This window comes from Sturnira hondurensis, unplaced genomic scaffold (genome assembly GCF_014824575.4).
Source record: "Sturnira hondurensis isolate 20B ecotype Veracruz unplaced genomic scaffold, ASM1482457v3 Scaffold0005563, whole genome shotgun sequence".
Taxonomy (NCBI): domain Eukaryota; kingdom Metazoa; phylum Chordata; class Mammalia; order Chiroptera; family Phyllostomidae; genus Sturnira; species Sturnira hondurensis.
The window spans coordinates 2,711,137-2,729,867 of record NW_028078194.1 but is presented as its reverse complement, the minus strand read 5'-3'; the positions used below and the strand labels follow the sequence as shown (position 1 = coordinate 2,729,867).

The 18,731-nt window shown below is 39.8% G+C and overlaps 1 protein-coding gene and 1 pseudogene across 2 annotated transcripts in view; one reads left to right on the top strand and one right to left on the bottom strand.

Annotated features, from left to right (window-relative positions):
- Positions 1–18,731, top strand: part of HTR7 (5-hydroxytryptamine receptor 7) — a 77,947-nt gene that overhangs the window by 20,793 nt on the left and 38,423 nt on the right. The gene's annotated exons all lie outside the window — the stretch shown is intronic.
- Positions 9,326–9,403, bottom strand: LOC118988033 (uncharacterized; annotated as a pseudogene).

Here is an 18,731-nt window from a genome sequence, read left to right as displayed (position 1 = left end):
GGCAGCTAGAGTTTTGAAAGCCCTCAGGTGATTCTAACGACATCCATATCTGAGAACCCAGTATTGCTTTGGGCAGGATTGTACCCAGTGTGGAAGGAGCTCCCTAAAATGAAGATACTATGTTAGATTTTATAAACGCGCCCCTTGTGCTGCTTGAGGAAGGGTGGTGAGAAACAGCAGTGTCAACTCCTATTTTGAGAATTCTTTCAAGCATGTGACCTTATTTAATTCCTCATTTATTGTCTCAGGTAGACTTCATTTTCTTTTTACAACTGAGAAAACTGAGGCTAAGAATGATTACAGTGGTGGGGAAGAAAGAAAGTTTCCTTCAACTCCTCACTGTTCTTTAGGCTGATCTAATAATTAAGTCTACATGAGACAGAATAACAAGGAAATGAAATTTAATGACATATGTATGTATGGGCAACCCACATACAGGTGCAAGTCAGGGACTCCATGAACATGAGAGGTTCAGATAGAAAGTTAAAATGAGCCGTATGTGGCATTTCGAGCTAAAGATTAGGTCAGATGCCTTGGGTTTCAGAGGGCAGAAAGGTCATTCCCAGGATGATAAGAGCTGATGTTTGGTAATTAGGAGATTGCCCTGCCCTACAGCTAGGTCATAAATGAGTTATTTCTGGTAGTAATTCTTATTATGGACAAGACTTTAAATTTAAATTATTTAAGGGAAAGGTAGAAGTTTCTCTTGATCCAACGGGGTCTTGATTTCCTTAGGTCTAAACAATTCCCATGCCAAACTGACACATCTTGGGGAGACATGTCTTGAACCCTTTCAGTTCTGCCTTTGCAGGAAATGTCACGTTCCAGAAGTTGCATTGACAACTTGTTCCATATCTCATTAAACCAATTTCAGTCTTGAACATGGGTCAGTTCAATTAAACAATTGTGTCTCATTCCAGGAGGTGATAATGTGAGTGGGCTCCTAAAGTTAGTCCCATGATGCAAGCAATCAGGTATTTAGGAAGAGGCTTCTCGTTTAGGTCCTGGAAGCCCCAAAGAAGCTGAGAATACACCATCCCTTCTTCCCAATGTCCTGAGTCCAGACCATTCCTTGATGTGTGATTCATGTCACACACGTAGGTAGCTGTATTTTAACCGATAATCCTAGGGTAGAGAGAAGAAATGATGGGGCCTTTCATTTTACAATTGGGGTTGAGAGACCAAGAAAGGGAAGATGAATGTATATCCAAGTCATTCAGGAACTTCTATGCAGGTGCAAAAAACCCATGTCAAAGTAGCCACATGCTTATTTAATAAGAGCTGGATGAATGTAACTCATGTTTGCTGCTAGAAACCAAAGCTTTGTGTGAAATTTTGAATTTATGGGGCAGGAGGGAGGGAGGGTAGGAAAGCATGTACCCGCCTGTCCTTTCCCTGATTCTTTCTCAGTTCTGCGCTACAGGAAACGGCACCCCTTTCGCTTTTGGTGGCGTTCATTACTGGGGACTGTTTATTGGATGGTTGATTTTGCTGTGCTGGGTACTTCCACTTGCTATCCATCATTTTGTAACACACACACTGACTTTTTCCTTCTCCTCTTTTCTCTGGGAAAATAAAATGAAAGAATAAAGGCTTATTCATATTGGGGGAAAGAAGAAACAGAAGGGGCTTCTCTATAGGAACAATAGATGAGAAAACAACATGATTAGACCACTTATGAACATTTTCTTAGACATTAAAGCAGTCAGTCATCACCTCAGGTTACTGTTTCTTGGTGACGTGAACTTATTCAACCAGTAAATACAGGTAGAATTAAAATATCATACTGAATTCTGATAACTCGGAAGACATGTTTATTTAGCCGAACCAAACTTAATCCAGCTGAACTATAAAATATTTTCCAGGTCGCATGATCCTGAAAAGCATTGGGGTTAGCTTTTGTATAAGCGCATGTTTGTTTAAGCCAATAGATCTCTTTTACAAATTGGCAATGCCTTGCAGGGGTAGAAAATCCCACGCAACACACACGAACACACAGACGTGGGCAAACAGAGAACTCCTTCTGGTCTTCGTTTTCAAATTATTTCCATGAGATGGGTTATAATTTAAGTTTATGCACTCAGATGGTTAAAGCTTTCCCTTATCAATATTTGTGGAGAAGACAATCTTAAGGAAGGAAATGCACTTTTATAGCCATCTGTATTTTTAAAAAATCTTCTCTTTTTTTTCAGTCTTAGGAATTGGGAATGGTAAAGACAGGTGGGCTTTAAACTGCTTCTGGGGCTTTGCAAAAATTGGTAAGAGGAGGACAATTACTCTTAATAACCAAATAATTGGGTTGTAATTTAAGTGACATCATAGGTTGATCTACCCATCCAACTACATGATCCCTAATTTGCTCCTTTCTCTTTGGGCACATGCTTTTATTTTAACCTAGGGGAGGAGACTTTAAAAAATTCCAGTCAGGCTCTGAGTCTCAGGTTCCAGTTGGACTCAATTTCTGATCATGGTTATTAAATCCTTTCCAATGTCTTTCCAAGTTTCAGCCATGATAAGTAGTAAATATTCCTGGCAGTATTAAATAATTCCATGGGCTCAAGTGGGTGCATAAGTATTCACTTCCAGAGTCATTCCCTCTGATAGCCAAAAAAAAAAAAAAAGAAGAAGAAGAAGAACTGACAGCTTGCAGAAAGCCAAGCCAAACCCTTATGACATAGGAAATAGCTATTCCTGGGAGAAAAAGGATCAATAACCAATTGGCCTGGATTTGGGAAGGAAGGGACAGTGTGAGATTTTATTTCCCTCTCTCAACGGGCTCAGGAGGTAATCCATTTACAAAAACTTTTGAAGATCCTGTCTGGGTTTGAGAAATTCTCAAATTATGGCCCTTAGAGTGGTCTTAGACCAAGGAGTGAAAGATATCTGAGGAGGATTGCCTGTAAGAGGTCATGTCAGTCTTATTATCTCTGATTTTAGGTACCTGTTATCCCTTTAATTCTTTATTAACCTTTAACATTTTTTGGAAAAGATTTTATTTACTTATTTTTAGAGAGAGGGAAAGGGAGGTAGAAAGAGAGGGAGAGAAACATCAATGTGAGAAACACACATTGGTTACCTTAGGTACCCGGTCTGGAGACCAAACCCCCAACCCAAGCATGTGCCCTCACCAGGGTCAAGCCAGTGACCTTTCACTTTGTGGGCCGATGCCCAACCAGCTGGGCCACACTGGTCAGGGCTCATCAGCCTTTTGCAACAAACCTTTCAGTTAAGCGATTTTAGAGTTGTTGAAGCCTAATGGAGGCTCTTGCATACTAATTAAAAATAGGTATCTCATTCTGTTAATTTGATTCAGAAGCCATTGCCTTTAAGTACATTTTTAAATGATCTGATTAATGAAGTGTTCCTTGTAATTGCCATTGTAATTTTGGTTATAATTTCATTAAGGACTGGCAGCAGTTTGGTGGGCCCCTACTTAGCCATCAACAGAGCTCAGCCCACGTTTCTGGCCATCTTTTGGAGCTTCCATCCAGACACTTGACAAGCCGAGGTCTGAGGACATACAATTTTAGGCTGTGTTTTAGTAAGATTTTTCCATTTTTTCTTTTGTTTTTTCTTTTTAAGTTAAGGACAGTAGTACTTCCAGTGTCCTGATGTTCTTCTTTATTTTTTTTTTTTTTACAGTATCTGCAAATGTCTGAAGACAAATAGGTGGGAGTCTGAGTGGACTTGGGTTGTTATTCTAATTTCTGTCCTTCCATTGTATTAAGGGACTCTAAATGGCTAGCCATTATAACAATATGCGCTCTCTCTGAAATGTTTTTTCTTTCCTTTCAATTTAGGGCTTTTTCTAATTGAAAGGCTCCATCATCTGACTTTGATGAATACGATCTTAATAGCGACTTAAACCAATAAGCCTTTTTATGGCTTAACTGTGGACCTAAGAGGCATCCCTAAAGGAGAATGCAAAAAAAGATGCAACCCTCACAAAATGAAGTTAAAACTCCTTGAGAACTTGGCATAGTCAGACAAAAAGACAAAGAGATGATAGTTGCAAGTTCCAGGTAAAATCCTGTGCGTCTAACCTACTGGCAACAGCTGACCCAGTTGTAAGCCCCAAGTAAATTCCTGTGCTTCTGCCCTACTGGGTACCGTGGCCCAGAATCCCCAGCCTATTAGACTGACTACCAAGGTGCACCCTGGCGAGTGTGCCTTCTGTAGGGTGGATGCCAGAGAGAAAACTGTCTCCTGGTCACAGTGGCCAAGCTCTCAGGACATATAGCAAGAAGAAAGGAGAGGCACCACACAGGGGTAGAGAAAAACAGAAAGAACAAAACCTGTGCGTACTCATACTAAATAACCAAGAGTTACTTAGCCGAAGACGAGCCTTCCACAGATACGCTCTCTTGCTAATGTGAATTTAGGAAGGGTTGGGGGAAGGACTCTCACCGCTCTGCTTCCACCCACCTCTGCAGGTGTCTGACTGGGCAAGAATTTTTACCCCTTCTGGCTCGTGTTAAAGGTCCCAGGATCTTTGTATTGCAGCAGCTTAAAGGTGGGCAGTGACCAAATGGTTCGGTGTCTTGCTCACAGCAACAGCTGGGGGAGGAATGAATTTCCTAGGTTTTTTTTTTTGGCTGATCTAATAATCAAGTCAACATTGGACAGATTAACAAGAGAAAATAACCAGACTTAGTTGCATATGTACATATGGGAACCCCACATGTATGAGAGGCAGAGACTCAGCATCCATGAGAGGTTCAGAGACAGAAGATTAAAATGAGGCACATGTACCATTCCGAGCTAAGATGAAGTCAGATGCCTCGGGGCCTCAGAGGACAGAAAGGTCATTTGCACGATGATAAGAGATGTTCAGTAATTAGAAATCTGCCCGGCCCGATAGATAGATCATAAAAAGTTATTTCTGGTGATAATATTTATTATGGGCAAGGCCCCTAATGTAAATTCTTTAAGGGAGCGGTAGAAGTTTCTTGTGAGCCTGCACAGTCTCCATTGTCTTCAGCTCACAATAATTATATGTCAAAGTTGTGCATCTTGGGCAGGCCTGTTCTGAACCCCTTCAGAGTTTACGCCAAGTCACAGTTCATAATGGGAAGAGTTCCTTCTTCTGAGAGGATTAGTGTTCTTTATGTGACCATCCTGGAAACATTTAGGATTATGCTGTAAACACATTCCCCAAACCTGAAGAATGACAAAGAGACCTCCAAGTTACCACAATGTGTGGCCCACGGGAACCGCATTGAAATTCGTACCTGGTGTTCTCAGAATAGTTTTTCATTTAGATTATGGCTACTTTTGGTGCAACTCTAACGAGGTTGCTTATCTGGTTTCCCAGTTGTCAGATTAGAGGCAGAAAATTAGAACAGGGAGAAGAGGTGCCTACCGTAGGCACAGTAAAATGGCAAAATGGTGGAGCCAGAGCCTCACAGTGGCGGAAGGAAGTAGATTTCTTCTTGTGAGATGAGTGAGTTGAACTGGTTAACCTCTGAGGGCCCCCTCAGTTCTAAAATTCCATGTGTTTGAGATAAAAACATAAAAAGCTCCAGGAAAATGCACAAGATTGAAAGACCTAGAAATTTGGACCTAGTGTTAGGGAAATAATCCTGGAGAATTCAGTAGGTCACAGAGCAATACTTAATGCTTTTGACAATGACATTGAGTCATCAGGAAAACATTAAATTTTGCTTCAGAATGTAAAAAGCGTATCAATTACTTTTGAAAGATTTCATTCAAAAATGCTTATCAAAATGCACTGTCTGGAAAATTTACTTAGTGGCACCTTTTCCCTGATATATTGATAGTTTTTATGGGATTTTTGTTCCTTGATAGAATGATTCTGATAATTGTGACAGTATCTTGCGTCTATCTTTCGCTTTATACTAATTCAAAGCATTTCTCCATTCCAGTTTCCAGTTAGTACTCTGACAAGATTTCTAGTTCTTCTTACAGTGTATCTTTAGTTTGTAACCTTCTTGTAGTGCTTCTCACATGGTTTTTTGGTGAATTGTTGATGAGTCTGTTAGACTGATGGCTTTTTGAGGGCCCAGACCGAGTCTTCTTCATTCTGGTATTTTTTTTCAGTCTCAATACATGTGTGTTATATCAATGAATCAGAGAATGAATGACCTGCAAAAGAGGAAGTCCCTCAGTGGTCCTGCTTCTAAAATCTGTAGATTTGTCTTTGACAAGGCGGTGCGCCTCTTGGTTACCTTTCTTTTCATTCCTATCACCACTACTGTGTTTTTTCACTGGACTCTAAAACTGATAATAAATTGTCACATGCTGGTGGTAAAAAAATGTAGAAAATACATAAGTGAATACACATAAAAATGTTCAAAAAGATCACCAGGAGTCCCACTATCCAGAAATAGCCACCATTGACATTTTAGGGCATATCCTTCTAGTCTTTTTTATTAGACATTTTTTTATAAAACCTAGATCTCAGCTGCCACCCATCCTCCTCTCTGAGCTTTCCCAGAAGAACCTACTTATAGAAAAGTATGTGTGAGCCATTTATACAATATCATACATTTTATTTGGCAACGGATTTGGGGGGGTTTCTCCTTCAGTCCCCTTCCTTTGATGGACTTCCGTCTTGTTAGCTTGTTTTCTTCCTCTGAGTTGTTCCCTAGACTTCCGATGTCTTAGGGCTTTTATTCTTTATTGTTCAGAAAACCTTAGTACCTTGGAGGTCATGTCATTTTTCTCTTTAGAAGATAGAGGTAGTGGAGGTAGTAATAGAAGAAGATGATCATTTTTTTCGCTTATATATGGATGTCTTTCAAAGTGGTTTATACTTAGCTTTTTTTTTATTTAAAAATTGTGATGCAATCTACATAACATAATATTTACAATCTTAACAGTTTTCAGGTACAATTTAGCAGTGTTAAGTACATTCACATTGTTGTGCAACCAATCTCCAGAACTCTTTTTATCTTGCAAAACTGAAACTCTATACCTATGAAACAACAACTTTCCAGTCTTCTCTCCCCTCAGCACCTCGTTACTACCCTTCTGTTTTCTGTCTCTATGAATTAGACTACTCTAGATACCTAATGTAAGTGGAGATTTTACATAGTTTTTTGTCTTTTCCCACTTAGCATAATATCCTCAGGGTTCATACATGTGTCAGAATATCCTTCCTTTTCCAGGGTGGCTGGTATTCTGTTGTAGAAATACACCACATCTTGCTTAGCCACTCATCATTCAGTGGATCCTTGGTCCCTGCCATCTTTTGGCTGTTGTGAATAATACTGCAGTGAGCATGGGTGAGTAAATCTCTCTTTGAGATCTTGCTTTCTGTTCTTTTGTGTGTGTATCCAGAGTGGAATTGCTGGGTCATATGCTAATTCTATTTTGAATTTTTTGAAAGACCACCACACTGTGTTCCATGGCAGCTGTACAGTTTTACATTCCTGCTGTAGACAGACTTTATACCTTTCTGCTTTTCACTTAAAACTATGTTGGGAGCAACTGCCAGACCATTACGTAGTTTTTCAAAATTATGACTTTTGGTGACTTTTGGCATAATTGTCTACCTTAATTGATTTAGTAGTTTCCCTAGATTTTGATATTTGGGTTGTTTCTAGTTTTTTTACTATTATTAAGAGTATGATGAAAACACTTATTTGCTGATCAGATTATTTTATCAGGATAATTTCTTGTATGTGGAAATTATAAGTTTATGTATTTTTTAAGGATTTTGTTTATTTATTTTTAGAGAGGGGAAGGGAGGGAGAAATAGAGGGAGAGAAACATCAATGTGTGCTTGCCTCTTGCGTGTGCCCTACTGGGGATCTGGCCTGCAACCCAGCCATATGCCCCGACTGCGAATCCCCCCGGTGACCTTTGGTTTGCAGGCTGGCCCTCAATCCACTGAGATATACCAGCCAGGGTAGTTTATGTATTTTCAATATTTATGGCACATATTGCTACTTTCTTCAGAAAGATTATACAAATTTATGTTCCTACACCAAGTATGTGTGTGAGAGTATCTGTTTCATTGCATTCTTGCCAACATTGAGTAATATCATTAAATTTTTGTTTAAACTTTGACGATTTAAGAAACAAAAATAGCATCCCATTCTGGTTTGTAATTTTGATTAGTGATGTCCAAGTTCTCATTGACTGGTTTTATATTCTTTTGTGAATTGTCTTTTGTGATCATCTTCATTTTACTAGTTTAGAAGTAACTTTTATTTCTGATTATAAGAATACTATGCTCAATTTGGGATGTATAAAAAAGTATTAAAATTAAAATTCTTAATTTTACCATGTAGAGATAAGCACAGTTAAAATAGTGAATATTCAAATCATCTTTTCTTTGTATTGCAATATCTATATTAATTAAATTTAACGTATAAGAGCTATTTATATTTGAAGGATTATCTTTTATAGATGTTGTGGATATATTTTTGGTTTATCATTTGCTTTTTAATTTTTAATGATATTTCAAATGTTTAATCTATCTTCCTCTACTTCTTAGATTGCTTTTGTGCTTAAAATGTCTTTGTTTATACTTTGACAGTTTAACTATTTGTAATTCATTTTAGATATTTCCTGGATTTTTTTTCCACATATAGCTCTTTAGTCATTTTCATTGTAGTCAGTAGTAAGCTTGGAGCACCCCCTGAGGCTCTGCCACATTTTTGAGTAGTTGCCTGCTCTTACCATTTTGGGCTGGGGTTCCTCATTCAATCTGATCCAGTCTACCTTCTGTATTTAAGGGGTTCCATATGATTTTGGGGTCACTGAAGGCACCCCCTTTTTTCCCCCAATACTCTTACGGATTTTGAAAAAACTCTTTACGCATCAAGGAATCAATGTATGAGGATCAAGGCTGCCGATTACACAGGTCTTGGAATTTTGAGCTGGCCTTATTTTCTAAAAATTGGTTTTGAACAAAATTCAATTGTTTTCAACATTTATGTATTTTGAATATATTTTAGATAGCTTGATGTACTACTATATTATATGAGTAGATTTCCTAACATTAAACTGTGCTCCCATTCCTGGGTTTAACCTTCTCTGTGTTCATGGGTGATTCTTTTAGTTTATTTTAAAATTCTCTTTGTCAGTGTTTTGTTGTCATTTTCATATATCACATATCTTGCCCATCACACCTATAACTACTTGTTTAAGGAAGGTAGAGACTGTATTTTTCCCTTGTGTTTTAGAGAAGTGCCTGGTAGACAAGAGGTCCTATATAATACCTATTAGAAGTAAAGGCATGGGGCTGGTGTATAGTTAATTTCAACCGTTTATTCTTATCTGGAGCTTGTTTCTTCAGATATTAGAATTCTGTTAACTGCATGAAATGAATTGGGTGGATTTGCATCTTTTGGTTTATATTAGGGTGTTCTACACGTTCAGAGAAACTTCTCTAGTAACGAACTATAGAAATGATCCCTGAAAGTATAGTCTTTCTTTTGGTTTATATTAGAACATCTTGTTCTGGAATATTTTTTTCCCTTTATCTTTCAGTTTCCTTCTTTATCATTGGTCTGTTTACCTTGACCCCTTTTGGGGTCAGTTTGGGAAATTTATATTTTTCCCATAGACATTTCAAGGCAGCTGAATTATACATTCTGCTTTACTTGAAATTAATATGGCCATCTGTACTTTTAAAAAAAAATTAGTTTTTGCCCAGTGAATCTGCTTATCCTTTAAGTATCTGTGATTTTAATAAATGTGTTAATTCTAAGCTATAGCTTATTGAATAGTTTTAAAGATAATCTGGAGGTCCTTGTGAATAGTTATATTGTTCACTTAAGTGACATTATAAATTTTTTGTCTTTCTTTTTCATGAGCAGCGGGTATTTTTTGTGGGAAGCAGGAAGTGGCTGTTACTGCAGTGTTGGCCGGCTGTCATTTTCAGTGACATTTTCTTGTACAGCTCGGAACTGAGCTTTATGGTTTGGGTTTTCTTCCCTTCAGTCCGTTTTGCCTATTTACATCCTGTTGATTTCCCCCAAACACTACCTTGGTTACTCATTTCCCTGTTAAAGTCTCCATATTGTTTTCAGAATAAACTTAAGACCCATTTGGTGGCATTTAAGAGTCCTCTACCCAGAGTTGTGACTTCTGTTTTCTTTTATTGAGCTTTTACACAAATTATTATTCCCACATTATAATCCTCCTACTCCCTCCCCACATCTGCTTTATACTTTTTTCATCGTTTCTATTTTTCAATTACAGCTTACATGCAGTATTATTTTGTATTAGTTTAAGGTATATGGCATGGTGGTTATACGATCATATACTTTACAAAGTGGTCCCCCGACATTTCAAGTGCCTGCCATGTAGTTTTCTGTTGGAACTTTGTTCAAGCTTATGTTCACATGTAGGTGTTCTTTTCCATCCACTCAAATGCTACTGATTATCCTTGGCTCAAATCGGACCAACCCCTGTGAGTCTTCCCGTATTATCACAGGCCTGGGGTTTTCTCTCTGTGTGAAGGAAGGCAGAGAAAAGGGGTAAGGAAGGCACCCATGGGTAGATGTGATTATCTGCCTTTTGGTTCTTGGGATGGATGGCGCATTTATGGTACTTACTGTACTACTATTAAAGGTACATAAAATAAATAAAGAGGGTCATGTATGGAGCAATGTTGATGATGTGTCATAAGCCAAGAATTATCATTATTTCCATCTGGTATAGCTATAAGAACAACACCAAAAAGAAATCTCCTTCTGTTTTCAGATTTTATCTTTTATGTACTCCATTCGACATTAAAGTCTCAGAACCAGGAACTTGGTGTTGTCTTATTATTAATCTCCCTTGTACCCTGCATGAAAGTAAGATTGGATTGGAAGTCAAGACATTTAAGTTTGAATCATGATATCATGGTCATGGTCCTAGACCTTGTGTGATGAACTTGTGGTTTTTGATGAACTTTGTGGTTTTTGAGTTAAATCTGTTTTTATTTCTTCCTTTCAACAGAGTCACCAATGACTTTATGGGTCATAGATGCCTCAGAAAATGAAGAGTTTGAGTTACAGGATTTTTCAGGTTCCTTCCCTCTTTCAAGTTCTTTAATTCCATGATGTCTGTTTGTAAACTATGTCAAAAATGAATTTGGAGATGTCCCAGGTAAATACCAAAGAAGTAGAGAGAGCAGCTGTGGCCAGATATTTCAAATTTGAAGAACCCCAAACTCCTGCCAAATACTGGAAAAATTTTCACATGTGTGAGAAATTGTTAGGAAAGACCAAGAACTGGGAGGATTATCAAGCTTCCGTTTATGGAAAATATGAACACAATGGTATCTTGAATGAAAGAAAAATTGGACAGGAATATCGACAGATTTAACTTTAAATGTTTTTCTCGTTGAGCTCATTAGACAGAGAGTAAATATAAAATGCACATCTTTATTCCAGGTACAATTTTAGGGGCTATGACATTTATTTTAGGCTGGCTTTATCTATCTCATGTTGTACCCCTCTTTCCTCTTCCCCTTTCAGTACATGTGGACAAAAACGTGTGCACATACATGTGGGAACTCATCTTTCTTGAGCATTTGCTGCCTCTCTTACATCTGAATCTTTCCTTGGTATTTTTAATTTAATCCTACTGTGTAATTCTATTGAGTATCCAGTATGTGACTTAAACACTTATTATTTGTGTGGCCTGCCTTTAACTTCCCTGTTGGAATTCATGATACCCCAGTCTGACTCCTCACTCCTTTAGATATTATGTATATATTGCACGCACACACACTCACACACATTGAGTCACTTTCTGTCTATTGCCATATTCTAAATATGCATGCACCTGTCTTCTCTAGACGTAAACCTTCTTGTGGGCAGGTACCTGGTGATATTCTTTTTTTGTGTTGTACCTAAGAACCATAATAGTTTCTGGTGTATGATAATTGCTCACTAAGGAGAATGGGTTCAAAAAAAGTGTTCCCCAATCCACCAAATGAAGTATCATGTAGGATTCAAATATACAGACTAGATTAAGGGGGGTATTTTATTAATATAAATGTGCTACCTCAAATTTGTGACATTTGATTACCACAGGTTATTCAAAAGAAATGAGGCTGATTTGCTGCTTTAATAAACTTCTTTTTTTTCTTTTTTATTTATTTATCTTCAGAGGGGAAGGGAAGGAGAGAGAGAGAGAAACATCAATGTATGGTTGCCTCTCGTGGGTCCCCTGCTGGGAACTGGCCTGCAACCCAGACATGTGCCCGGACTAGGAATCGAACCGCGATCATCTGGTTCACAGGCCCGGGCTCAATCCACTAAGCTACACCAGCCAGGCTGCTTTGATAAACTTCTAATGAATTTTTTTTTTTTATGGAAGATGGTTCCAGTCACATCAGTCTAAGCATCAAATTTAACTTTCTCTTTCATTCTGTATCTCTCTCATGCACACACTCTCTCTCTCTTTACATGGTGTGGGGAGAATCTGGACTGACATGGATCAGTAGTTGCAAATGAAAGTGTTTTTAAACAGCTTCCTCTCCAATTTAACTGATACAGTTGCTCAACAGAGTAGGATATACCTGTGTCAGATTAACATCACAGCAAGTAACAAGTGTGTGCAGTTAATAATTGTTCAGTTTAAAGAGTCATCGAATAGGTTCCTCAGCCATTTTAATTTGACACTGTTTGGCAGAAAATGCCATGTGAATGTATCTTGTCATTTAATTGCCTGGAAAACAAACAGATGTTGTAGCATTGTACTTGCTTGTACAATTTTATGTGAATAGACTTGTGCAGGTCTGAATTTAAATCAAAACAAAGCAAAAGAAGCCTGTGATCTTTATGATCAGTGTTACATTCCCTAGAAGTTCACGTGTATCCTCCAACAAGCTTTATTGGGAGGGCTCCAGAAAGGAGCAGAGTCAGCCAGGCAGCACAGATTGATTTTGGGGGGTCTCCTTTGTGTTAAATTTGAAAGAGAAGGCAAATGAGTTTGGGAGTTTGACAGTACAGCTTTAAAAATGATTAATATATTTTAACAATGGAATTTGAATCAAATGTTTGCAGAACTGTGGAAGCACAGCTTGACTACCATATGACCAGGATACAAATACAATCAGTGGGTATAATCAGTGGATTGAGTGCCTGCCTGTGAACTGAAGGGTCGCTGGTTCCATTCCCAGTCAGAGCACATGCCTGGGTTGTGGGCCAAGTCCCTGGTGGGGGGCACATGAGAGGTGACCACGCATTGATGTTTCTCCCCCTCTCTTTCTCCCTCCCTTCTCCTCTCTCTAAAAATAAATAAAATCTAAAAAGAAATGTTCACTGGACCCTTTTTATTTTTCTGGATACAAACTGTGAGGACTTGTGTGAAAGTCTCCAGCATAGTATGTAGTGTGTGTGCTAAATATTTATTTTCTTGAAGTAATCAGTAAATAAATGAGAAAAGGGAAAGAATGGTAACTGTTAATATTATTGAATGTTTGCTAATGCTAGGCAGTTTGCTAAGTGCTTGTAACAAACCCAGGATTCTACACTTATGATTCCCATTTTACAGACAAGAAAACGGAGGCATAACGAGACTAAATTACAGGTTCTGGGTTGCCCAGTTTTACATGGCAGAGCATGGATTTGAATTCTGGCTCTGTGGCCGTGACACCACCCCACCAGATGCATTTAGCAAGTGCAGTGCTTTCCCTAGTGGTTTATTTTTCTTGTTAAGTGTAGCTGATCTTATGCAACCACGCAAGGCTGATTTTTCTGTCTTATTTATCATTTTCACAGAACTACAGTGACTCTTAATTGTCTATTAACCTTTAGCATTACATTTGCCAAGAACATTTAAAGAAATGAATCCTGTCTGGGCACTTGGATTTATAAAGTGGGTTTGATGTTCCACGTGTTCTTTTTTTTTCAGTTCAGGCAGGTGTACATGAGGTGTCCCTCATGACACAGTTTTATCGTGGTCAGAACAGGTGAAAATAGTATCAAAAACGAATGTCATTGGTTTTTTTTTTCTACTTTATATTTCAATGATTCTTGACTTTGTAGCTTGGGAGCACTAGTTTTGGAAGACCAAACAGGAAAAAAAAAATCACAAAATGAAGAGTCAAAGCATTGGCCTTAAGAACTGCTTGGTCTTCCCCTGGCTAGTGTGGCTCGGTTGGTTGGAGCATTGTCCTGTAATCCAAAGGTTGCGGGTTTGATTCCTGGTTAGGGTACATACCTAGGTTGCCAGCTTGATCCCTGTTCTGGGTGTGTCTGGTCGATCCTTCGTCTGGGCATGGGAAGCAGCCAATTGCTGCTTCTCTCTTGCACTGATGTTTCTCTCTCTCCCTTCCTTTCTCCCATCCCCTCTCTCTCTCTAACCACAATTTTTTTAAAAAAAGTCCTCTGGTGAGGATTAAACTAAAAAAGAATTGCTTGGTCTTTATGCTACCTTTGTAGTGCTTTTGGCTGTATAACAATACAAAGTACAGCTTAGGAAGAAGAAAATGGTATTTGTTTCAAATGACAATTACTTACTTCTGGTTTCAGTAGCCATTTAGCTGACAGATGTGTTTAGAAACTTAGTAGAAAGGCCGCCATCTGTGGAGGAGAAGACAAGTCAGTGCATAATTATAATATATTATATTATAGAGTTACCTAACAGGTGTTATAGGCTTTCAGTAATGGGAGTTAGTAGCTGGGGCACAGAGATGAAGAACTTCACAGTTGAGGGAACACCTGAGTGAGGCCTTGAGGGATGAATAGGAGTTTGCCAGGTTAGGATGTAGGGACTAGAAGTGCGGACTCTTTGACTTTTCCAGTTTGGCCTGAAACTGAGTTTCCTTGTATTTTTCATCTACCTCTTCTCTCTTTATTTTCACTTAAAGTCAAAGGAAAAAAAAAGAAATAAACTACTCTCCTATTTTTCCTATTATTTTTTGGCAAGGTCTTTTTAAAAGAGGCTAACTCAGTTTGGTTTGTTTTGCTTTGCTTTAAACAGTTATAGATAAAGGCTTTTTACTTATTTCATACTAATACACTGATTTCACAGTCTAATACTCTGAAAGAGAATGTGCGAAGAGAGTTGAGTTCCTGTAGAAATGTAGATCGGAGGCAATCATTCGCTTTCAGGCTTTATGTCTGGACCCAGTCTGATTCTTGGTCTCCAGGTGACCTGCTTTCCCAAGACTGGTGCAGTTATTTGTAGATACATATGTGTAAGTCTTCCCTGTAAGAGCCTGAGACCTTCTCTATTGTACTGTGGCCATGACCATGGATTTACCTGGAGAGCTCTGCTTAAAATGTTCTGCTTTGTTGATCCCTTAACAATACCAAGGAGCTTGATCTGTTTTGGGTTTGTGATGCTGATGACTTTACATACTAGGTGACTAGCTTTGGTTATCGGATCGAGTGTCAGAGGTCCGTAGTGTAGAATGGTGGCAAAACACGCCTGTCCACCCGAGGTGTCCCGTTCATTGCTGTAACCTCTGGCTGCCTTTGTACTGCTCATTCCTGTAACCTCAGCCACCCACCAATGGTAGTCTTTCCTGCGCCAGACCTCTATCCACTAGATGGTGCTAATATTTGCTGTTACAGCTCCAGCCCAGGGTAATTGAGTAATAAAAGGTGAATTACTTATTTAGTAACTATTAGAAGTACCCATAAGCCAAACTCTATGAGGGTTGTGGGTGGTGGGTTCCAGAGATAAGCAGGGCGTGGCTCTGTGCTGGGCAGGACACCTCATTGCTGTACTCAGATGGCAAGACAGCAAGTGGAAGAGGCAACTCAGTGAAGTGACTGCCCGTGCCGAAGCTGGAGCCAGGGTGCCTGGGTTCACATCCCAGCTCATCCACTGCTAATTCAGCAGTTAAATTACTTAAGCTGGCTGTGCCTCTGTTTTCTCATCTGTAGAATGTGAATAATAATAGTACCTCTCTCATAAGGGATTACATGAGCTACATATGTAAAGCACTTAGCTCTGCAGCTGATAGGATCTGTACGTTGGCTTTTCATCCCCCACTCCCAGCTGCTGATGTGTATACATACCCAGGAAAGGTGGTGAAGGCAGGGTACATCATCTGCATTATTTACTAATGGATCCTAAGTGTGCTAGGCACAGAGTATGCACTACTCCTGAATAAATACGTTGGATCATAAGGGCAGGATTGAGGATGGGCTTTGTGAATCCAGCTGAGTGTGTAAAGTGTGGGACTATTAACAGGAACTCATAAGCTTTCTAATTTAATCAGCTTCTTTTAGATTTCTGCCCTGCTTCTTCTAAAGAGGTGTCTTTATGATAAAAGAATGCCATTTTCCATAAGAGGTTCTTCCTGAGATAATGCAATAAGACAGAAGCTGGGTTTCCCCAGGAATTCTGCTGAGGGGAAGGAGAGCCTCCAGGGGGACCTTTTACCCCCAGGGCGTCTGATGAGGGAGGGCCTCCTGGGGTTTGCTGTAGCCCCTCATCTTGCCTGCTTCTCCCTTGCTCCTCTGTCTACACCGAACAAACATCTTGAAGGCAAATGTCAAGACTAGGAATAAGAAGAGCTTAATTTGTCACATCTGAGTACAGCTGTGTGCGGAACTGCAATTTGCATTTTAATGTCCTGCTTATTCCAGAAAAGTGGCATTTTAGAGATTTCCTGTATTATTCATGAGTTTCAAGGCTTTGTAGTTTAAAAAATAAAAGTTCAGGTAATGACCAAGAATAAGGGCAGGGAAACTGTGTCAGGGGTTCTCACTCTTTTCTTGTCTCATCACTTTCCATCCGTGGAAGCGTTTCCTAGCCTGTTTCTGTGTTATGCACCCCGACGTCAGGAACAGACCCCCGTGTGAATGTTAACCCAGGCACCACTTCTGGCTGCCTCATTAACTTTAAAGTCCCCAGGAGAAAGCACGTGGTAAAAGAATCACTGACCTGCAGAGACGAACAGGAACAGGTATGTAGCAGCAGGCAAGTATCACGAGTGTTTTCCTGGCTGATGGAGTGGGTGAGGCCTGCCCTTGGCCAGGTGGCATTTTGTTAAGGCCTCCACAGAGGTTATCCTGCCTGTGGGCTATGCGGGTGAATGCCGAGCAAAGATCAGGTGTTGATCCATCTGGTCTTCTAAATTAAGTGCTTTAAATGAAAACATAGGTGGATTCAGGTCAGAGACAAACCTGGGCATAACGTGCTGGGGAAGTTTCCTCCCCCAGGAAGGTCTGAAATGAGCAGTATTTACGATGGAAGCCAGGTGGTGTGAAAGCACCTTGCAGAAAGGCCCCATTTCTGTGGGCAGGGGAACTGCGGTGAGCAAGCACGCTCCCAGGGCAGATGCGTCCCGGGTTGCCGAGCAGGCAGCACTGCCTGCTCTGGGGCTGTGCCAGGCGTGGTGCCACGGGCTGGGGGACTTGGGGGAGGGGCATTGCCGCGTTCCATGCTCAGTCCTCATCACCAGGTGTCATGGTGCAGTTTGAGGTCAGAAATGTTGCGGGAAAAATCAACACAATTGAGGAGTAAGTGAAGAAGAAGGGTGAATCATAGTATTATTTAGAATATATCACAAAATGGAGGTTGGTAGTGGATTGTTGGAAGTCCAATGCTGGTTCTTGGCTGAAGTGGCTGTTGCCACTGGCAAAATGTTAGGATTGATGGGGGGTGGGGTGGGGATTCAGTTCAGATAGTATTTATGTAGTGGCTGTGTACCAGATACTAAATCATGTACCACATGGAGGTGTGTGTGTGTGTGTGTGCGAGAGAGAGAGAGAGAGAGAGGGCGGTGGTTGGGGGAAGAACAGAAAGGCAGTTGGGGATGTTACATAGGTAACAAATTTTTATTTGCATCTAGGATTTAAAAATCCTCTAGACTATTTGGCTTTTTCACTAAGAAGACAATGTTCCGAGTGTATGTCTGCAACTTTTTTGATTCGATTATCTCAATTAGATATTTAGGTCTGTCCGAATGATCAAATACCTTTGCTATTTCTAATGCCTCTAAGTGATATCTATGGGACAAATAAGTCTGTTGCTACATTTTCTGTGTGTTTCATTATTAATTCATTCATTCATTCATCCAACCAATATTTATTTAAGACCTCCCATAACAGCTATTGTACCAGGATTTGGGTTTAGTGCAGGACAAGGAAAAACATGGTTCCTGCCCTAATGCGTCTTATGTTGCTGAGGATCCAGACAACTGAGCAGGTGACCGTAATCCAGGGCAGTTGATGCTATGGTGGGGAGATGCCCCCTAGGAACTCAGAGTAGGGCACTCAGGGAGACTGGGGAGTCTAGAAGAACTGTCATCCAAGCTGATATGTAGTGAATGAATAGGAATCTTAGCTCCCAAAAGACTGTGGAATGTTCCAGGCAGAAAATGAGCCTGTACAATGTCCAAGAGCTTGAGTCTGTCGCAGAGTGGTCAAGAGCACGAATGGCTGAAGAATGAACTGGGCACTGATATAGGACTCTGTGTACTGGTGCTGATGGTGCTGAGTCACGTGGCCAGCTATTGCACATTCTGAATCAGGGCAAGAACCATCAGGCTGGATTCTGACTCACCGTCTTAGAGAATGGATTGGTTCCACAGAGGCCCGTAGAGGAAGTGGTAAGGTCAGGACACAGTAATCCCCATTCTTAAAGCAAACTGGTTGGTTTCTTTTCATTTGTCTGATGTTGTTTCAGTTGTGGTTACTACTCCATTTATAATAATGATAGGTGATTTTTTAAAAAAACAAGGTATTAATAGAATTTGTTCTTATAGTTGCCATTGATGGAAGACAACCTATGTGCCAGACACTGTACCGAGGTTTTTTACAAGCTTTCTTGTTTAAACCTTGACTAGGTCCTATAGG